This window comes from Spinacia oleracea, chromosome 2, assembly GCF_020520425.1.
Source record: "Spinacia oleracea cultivar Varoflay chromosome 2, BTI_SOV_V1, whole genome shotgun sequence".
In the NCBI taxonomy this organism is placed as follows: Eukaryota; Viridiplantae; Streptophyta; class Magnoliopsida; order Caryophyllales; family Amaranthaceae; genus Spinacia; species Spinacia oleracea.
The window spans coordinates 107,072,623-107,080,022 of record NC_079488.1 but is presented as its reverse complement, the minus strand read 5'-3'; the positions used below and the strand labels follow the sequence as shown (position 1 = coordinate 107,080,022).

The window sequence follows — 7,400 nt, the reverse complement described above, 5'->3', positions numbered from 1 at the left end:
CTCGACCTGATTTGAGTTTTTGCACTATTCACATAATTCACTTTGACCCTATTTTATTTCTAGTATATGAAAACAAATGTTAGTATATAATAAATTGTTGGCTTCATCTTAATATATATTTTCAAAATATTAATATTATTATAAGTTTTTATAATATATAGTTAAAGAAATTGGTGGTCAAAATTGTGCATTGACAAGCGGGTTCGGTCAAAACAGGTCGAGTATTAAGGGACGGAGGGAGTACTTTTAATGGGAATGAATGTGTATACGTCACTGTTTAATATATACCACCCATCCGATTGCACGATTGCAATATTAATGTACTCTGAGAATGAGATTGTATAATTTGTATGACTGGATGTACAGTGTACTTGAGGCATTAAAATTTTTAAAACCAGCAGTGCTGCAATTGGTGACAAAATGACAATACAATTCCCAATGGCCAATGGAAAACCTTCGCGTAAATAATCCATAGGATTGCCATTTGTGATTTCCTTTTTTTTCTTTGGTAAAAAGGACAATAAGCAAGAAAGCTAATCACAACTAAACACGATTCTCTCGAGATATAGGTAAAATCATTGGGATATATTGGACCATAACACTTTAACAATATTTTTGGTGTAAATAATTGTGATGTTAGATTAATTTGAGAAAACGCGTTTTTATACGAGGGTTCATTCAGTATTATTGTCAATTTTTATTTTGCTAGTCATAGATTCATAGTATGATTTAGATTGAATCAAGTGCTAACAAATAGTTATACCTATAGATTATAGTAAATATTTTAATTTGGAAAACTGACAATAAAAAACTGAAAGCTACTTTTTTATGTTTTTATATTTTGATTTTTAGTAGTTTTGTAAGAAACAGAAAGCTGAAAACAAAAATCGGACCCTTAGTATGTAGATTGGATGTGAACTACTCCATACGACTCTATGAATATGTATGTAGTTTTCAAAATCAACATGTTTACTATAGATTTTTGACTCAATCTAAATAATACAAGACTTGTAAGAGACAAAAATTGAAATAAAACACAACTCAACATCATCTTTTTGGGTCTAGAATGTCGCCAAAAACAAGACATCCGAGTAACAACATCATTCTTGAAAGTTGGATTAATGGTTGTAAGCTTGCAACGTTTATAATTTTGTACGGTTTATTTCATTTCCAGTCTACAGTCATGCAACTTCACTCCCGAGCACCATGATATTATTCTTACAAAAAGTTCCAATACTAATCAATCTCTCTTGCAAGTTTTCACTTGTATGCAATTCGCCAATTCGACATAATTACCATTAATATTACTTTTATCGAGCTCATACTAGGGAAGTGCAAGATCAATTATCATCAATAACACAATAACATGTTGGATTATCAAAACATCACCAATATACGGAGTACATTAATCACCTTGGTTACTAGAATATTTGTCTGGAATTTTCAAGAGCGCCTCCATAAACGGTTAGCCCCAGCTTTTTAAACGAATATGTGAGCAAATGACACCGGCTCACATGAGCCAGCGCGCAAACCAGCTTAGCTCAGCAGCCCGGTTGCTTAATCAATCTAGCCAAGGCTCCACCTCCACAGCCTGACCCAGCTATGAACCTCCTCTGCTCCTCGGGCACACTGGCTACCTTCACATGAAAGTAGCAGTGTTTGTATTCAGGACTAAAGATGGCCGTAGGCTGGGCCGGGCCCACGTCATGCCCACTCTGTATTGTGCCGGCTGGGCTGAAAAGTTTAAAACAATATCCAAGTCCGTCCCAGGTCCACTAGCTGTCGTGCTAGGTCGGACCATCGTGCCTAAGCCTAATTTTGCTATATGTAGCATGCTTTGTCGTGTTGGGTCGTGTCATGTCTTGTCATGCTTTTTCCAAAAAATGCAACACGAGCCCGGCCCACGGCCCATGACTTCATGCTGTACCGGGCTTTTTTAGTTCCCATGCCAGGCTGGCCCGGCCCACGGCCATCTTTATTAAGGGCTAGGAAGACTCACAAAAGAGAGCAGAAGCAGAAAAACTGACAAAGTAGATCATACATATCATCCAGAGTAGGAGGAACAAAAACAGACCAAGATTAAGATTCGCATACGCAGAGCCTAATTGAACTTTCTCACAATATGTGCATCAGTTTCATGAATGAACAACTTATGTATAACACCTAGCAAATGTCTAAGGCCTGTAGTATGCTGTATGCTGTATCCATACAACTCAATCAATCAAATCCAAATGCTCAAACTTCAACAATAACTTACTCCATATTGGCCTCTGCTATACTGCATTTAACAGATGGAGGTGCACTTTTACATTGCCTTCAAACTCGCTAGAGCGCTGCTACAAGCAAGAAAATGATAAGAACGAAAACATAGGGAAAAGGCAATTGTATCCTCTAAAAAATTCAAGGTATCACCAGTAACTCACATAACAATACCAAAGATTCGAGGCATTAGAAATTCATCAGCACACTAGAAGTAACACAGATCGCTTTCCAACTTTGCTTCAATGGGCTACAACAGTACAACAAAATACTGAAACCAATCATGCAGTAACATATGCAATAGCTTCAGATATATATTGACTTGTCTGAAAGGGTTAGTTGAACAGGTTAGCAGTCATCATCCAAAGGCCAAAACAATGGGGATAGCCATTTAAATGGTAGGAAAAATAATGCTACACGAAAACTAGTGGACGTGATCTCCAAGCAGGGAAGGATCAGAGCAAAGATTTGTGATCAAGTGCAGGAAATATAGAAGGGTATAATAATGTAGGGCGAAGTCTAGACTGACATTCAATTCTAGAATGCAGCCCCAAGCCTTTTAATTCAACCCAAATACCAAGCACCTAAACACCAAGCTGATGCTTGGCACAATTTGATGTAGAAGAGGTTGCGAATGTCACAGTGCAACTCCTGCAAGGACAGGGGCCCTCTTCAAATTTGAGTATCACCCTAAACTATATATCCTGCTCAGACCTTTTACTTATTACCATCATATCCATTCCCTTTCATGGACTTGGAGTTAATCCAGTGACTAGCCAAAATCTAAGCCTCTTCTAGAAAACAAACACATTACAAAAAGCCTTACTAGTAAACATCTAGCAATTTTACCAAAAGAACTGAGCAACTAAACCACATTCGCAACACTCGGAAACTCAAAAGAACGTGACTGCTTACTGCCTACCAATCTGCATCACACAAAACAAACAGACTCTTGTGCATCAAGCTAAGTCATGTCTTGTCATGCTTTTTCCAAAAAATGCAACACGAGCCCGGCCCACGGCCCATGACTTCATGCTGTACCGGGCTTTTTTAGTACCCGTGCCAGGCTGGCCCGGCCCACGGCCCATCTTTATTAAGGGCTAGGAAGACTCACAAAAGAGAGCAGAAGCAGAAAAACTGACAAAGTAGAACAGACATATCATCCAGAGTAGGAGGAACAAAAACATACCAAGATTAAGATTCGCATACGCAGAGCCTAATTGAACTTTCTCACAATATGTGCATCAGTTTCATGAATGAACAACTTATGTATAACACCTAGCAAATGTCTAAGGCATGTATGCTGTATCCATACAACTCAATCAATCAAATCCAAATGCTCAAACTTCAACAATAACTTACACTCCATATTGGTCTCTGCTGTAGTGCATTTAACAGACGGAGGAGCACTTTTACATTGCCTTCAAAGTTCAAACTTGCTAGAGTGCTGCTAAAATAATAAAAAAAAAGAAAACATAGGGAAAAGGCAATTGTATCCTAAAAAAGTTCAAGGTATCACCAGCAACTCACATAACAAAACCAAATATTCTAGGCATTAGAAATTCATCAGCACAATAGAAGTAAAACAAAGATCGCTTTCCAACTTTGCTTTCGATGGGCTACAACAAAATACTGAAACTCATCATGCAGTAACATATGCAATAGCTTCAGATATATAGACTTGCCTTTAAAGGGTTAGTTGAACAGGTTAGCAGTCATCATCCAAAGGCCAAAAAAACGGGGATAGCCATTTAAATGAAGGGAAAAACAATCCTACACGAAAACTAGTGGACATGATCTCCAATCAGGGAAGGATCAGAGCAAAGATTTGTGATCAAGTGCAGGAAATATAGAAGGGTATAATAATGTAGGGCGAAGTCTAGACTGGCATTCAATTCTAGAATGCAGCCCCAAGCCTTTTAATTCAACCCAAATACCAAGCACCTAAATACCAAGCTGATGCTTGGCACAGTTTGATGTGGAAGAGGTTGCGAATGTCACAGTGCAACTCATGCAAGGACAGGGGCCCTCTTCAAATTTGAGTATCACCCTAAACTATATATCCTGCTCAGACCTTTTACTTATTACCATCATATCCATTCCCTGTCATGGACTTGGAGTGAATCCAGTGACTAGCCAAAATCTAAGCCTCTTCTAGAAAACAAACACATTACAAAAAGCCTTACTAGTAAACATCTAGCAATTTTACCAAAAAAATGAGCAACTAACCCACATTGGCAACACTCGGAAACTCAAAGGAATGTAGTGCTTACTGCCTACCAATCTGCATCACACAAAACAAACAGACTCTTGTGCATCAAGCTAAGTCATATCTTGTGTTTGTGAGCCCAAAATGTTGGGTTATGTTTTTAGTCCATTTGGGGCTAAATGAGTTGACTTATCTTGAAAGCTAGAGTGTTTTTTGATGAGAGTTATGACCTAAGGGGGAGTTAGGTCAGCTGTAAGAAAATCATACCAAAAACACACACAAAAGAAGAAGAAAGAAAAGAGTATTTCGGAGTTTTCAGGACAGTCATCACAAACCTGTCGTTTGCCGGAGTTTCAACGGTCGGATCGTGCTGATTTTAGGTCAGCTTGTTGGGGATACATATGACTCTCATTTTTACGGTTGGATCGTTGTTTTGAGATCTGGTTTGTCCTGGTTGCTGCTGGACAGAACCTACGAAATTGGATCGTTGTTTTGAGCTTTAGTTTGTTCGTGTTTAATCTTCACATCGAAAAGATTTTCCAAGTATCATTCGTGTATGTTGATTGCATTTTGTTCTTCAGCATTAGATTATTTGTTGTTGTACATTATTGGTTGATTGCTAGGTTGTTGTAGGTTCTTGTCCACAAGAGACCACAGACAAGCCAGAACTCGGAACAACGATCCAACCGTTCAAAATGTGGCCCTAGGGGTGAAAGTTTTGTAGCAAAAAACCGAAAACCGAACCGAACCGAATATAACGGTTCGGTTTGGACTGAGATTTTTAAAAAAAAATGGTTTTATGGCTTGGATTGGACTAAAAACTCTGCAACTGAATAAATCGAACTAAAACCGAACTTGGCTAAACAATATAATAAGGGCACGAAAATTTTCTAAAACAGGTATAATATAGGCCCAAAAGCAGGCCCAGATGAAAGTTCCATGAAAATTCAGTTTTATGGTTTGGATTGGACTAAAAATTAAAAATCCGATTTGGTTTGGTTTTGTTTGGATTAAAAGGTTATTAGGTTTGGGTTTGGTTTCAAAAAATGAAAACTGGATTAGTTCGGTTTTGATTCGGTTTGGGCCTTAATCCAAACCGAAAAGCCGAACTTTCACCTCTGTGGGGCCCTATGTATCCCCAACAAGCTGCCCCAAAATCAGTACAATCCGACCGTTGTTTGTAATGAATGTCTAGACTTCGAACTGCTCTTCTCTTCTATTTCCTCTCCTTTTCCGTGTGTTTTTGATATGATTTCGTTACAGTTTACCTAACTCCTCTTAGGTCACAACTCTCATAAAAAAACACACTCTAAGACTTTCAAGATAAGCCAACCAATTTAGCCCCAAATGGACTAAAAACATAACCAAATATTTTGGACACACAAACACAAGATAAACAACTGACTTGTGCAACAAGTGGGCTGAACCCACAACAAAGTGCAATACTAATATAGATCACGGACACTATTTGTTAATTTGTTTATTCTCCCAATGCCATGAAAGGATATCGGAAAGTGTGGAAGTCTACGTCAAAAGGGGCTTGTATCCATTTTGGACACAAATGACTCATATTGGTATTGAATTAGTTTGTTTATACCAAACGATAACTTTTGCGTAAGACCGCTTACTGAAAAGACCCATTTGATAACTTAACTAATTAGTTTTAGTGCTTAACTAATTAGTTCATTTAACTAACTAAGTATTTATGGTGCTTCACTAATTAGTTCTGGTACTTAACTAATTGCTTTTATTGTTTCACTCATAAGACAATAAACTACTAATTAGTACCAATAAGAGTCACTTGTGTTCTCAGTACTTACAAACTCTGTGCTTGTACTTGAAAGATATTGGGTGACTTTTGTCCAATTTGGTCGTAAGCCGCTATGACGTTTAGAAACTCTCTCTAAACAAGTCCCCAACATAACAATTAACCCAAACTACATCCGGCCAATTAAGTTGTCATCTAATTCAAAATTAGACTATTGAAATTAAACTATCTACATGACAATTCATTATAATCCAGGATTAAATGGATAGAACTCTAATTAAAATATCCAGCGTAGATAAATTTGTTCACTTCTCAGTGCTGTTCAAATTAAACTTTAAACACTGATTCATGCCATACATAAATAACACAATGCTTGTAAGCTCAAAAAATCACGACTTACCGTTTCCGAAACGTCCTGGAACGGGGAAACCGGGAAACGGGCGCCGAAACCGCTTCAGAAAAATGGAGACGTGTTTGAAACTGAATTCATCCCGGAAACGAATGGGAAACGAGATTTCAATCTAATATTCACGTTTCCCAACCAAACTTGCTGATTGTATCAAAGTTTTTCCGCCAGAAAACTGAAATTAGGTTGAAAGAAGGTAGGTTGAAGAAGATCTCAGTTACCCTGTATTTCACACTTGCATATATATTCGAAACCGTGCTACAAATTTGGGCCTGGCCCAAGTAGACAATTTTTTTTTTTTTTTTTTTTTTTTACAAGATAAGAAGAATAGTACCTTAGGAGCCCCTACGCACGAGGAGTTCTCCTAAGTAATCACTATCTAAAATGGAAATTAACTGGGGACTATTACAAGCTTCAATACACATGGTGCTTCTAACTAGATGACCCACATTTGCTATCCAATCTGCTGCTCGATTAGCTTCTCTGTATACGTGCTTGATATTCCAAGTGTCGAAACTTTTGATTATTTCCAGGATATCTTGAATGACAAAATGGAGTTTCCACGGGGTTTTCCACTTTCCTTTAACTACGTTGATAACCATCATATTGTCTCCTTCAATGTGAATATGTTTGATGTTGAGATTTCTCGCTTCTTGAAGGCCTTTGTGAAGAGCACAGGCTTCTGCCATGAAAGCTTGCGTGGTGCCGAGGTTGTAGGCATGAATACTGATTGGGGTGCCGGTACTATCGCGAATAAT

The 7,400-nt window shown here is 38.0% G+C and overlaps 1 long non-coding RNA gene across 4 annotated transcripts; it reads right to left on the bottom strand.

Moving 5' to 3' along the window:
- Positions 1 to 1,329: 1,329 nt before the first annotated feature.
- LOC110786291 (uncharacterized) lies at positions 1,330 to 6,852 on the bottom strand. 4 transcript variants are annotated; one of them, XR_008928482.1, is made up of 3 exons: positions 6,637 to 6,852; positions 2,424 to 4,939; positions 1,330 to 2,333 (listed from the first exon to the last, which is right to left on the bottom strand). It is a non-coding gene; the product is annotated as an uncharacterized lncRNA (long non-coding RNA). The 4 variants fall into 4 exon arrangements; XR_008928483.1 differs by having other exon boundaries at positions 2,424 to 4,543; XR_002532842.2 differs by having other exon boundaries at positions 2,424 to 2,509.
- Positions 6,853 to 7,400: the final 548 nt, after the last annotated feature.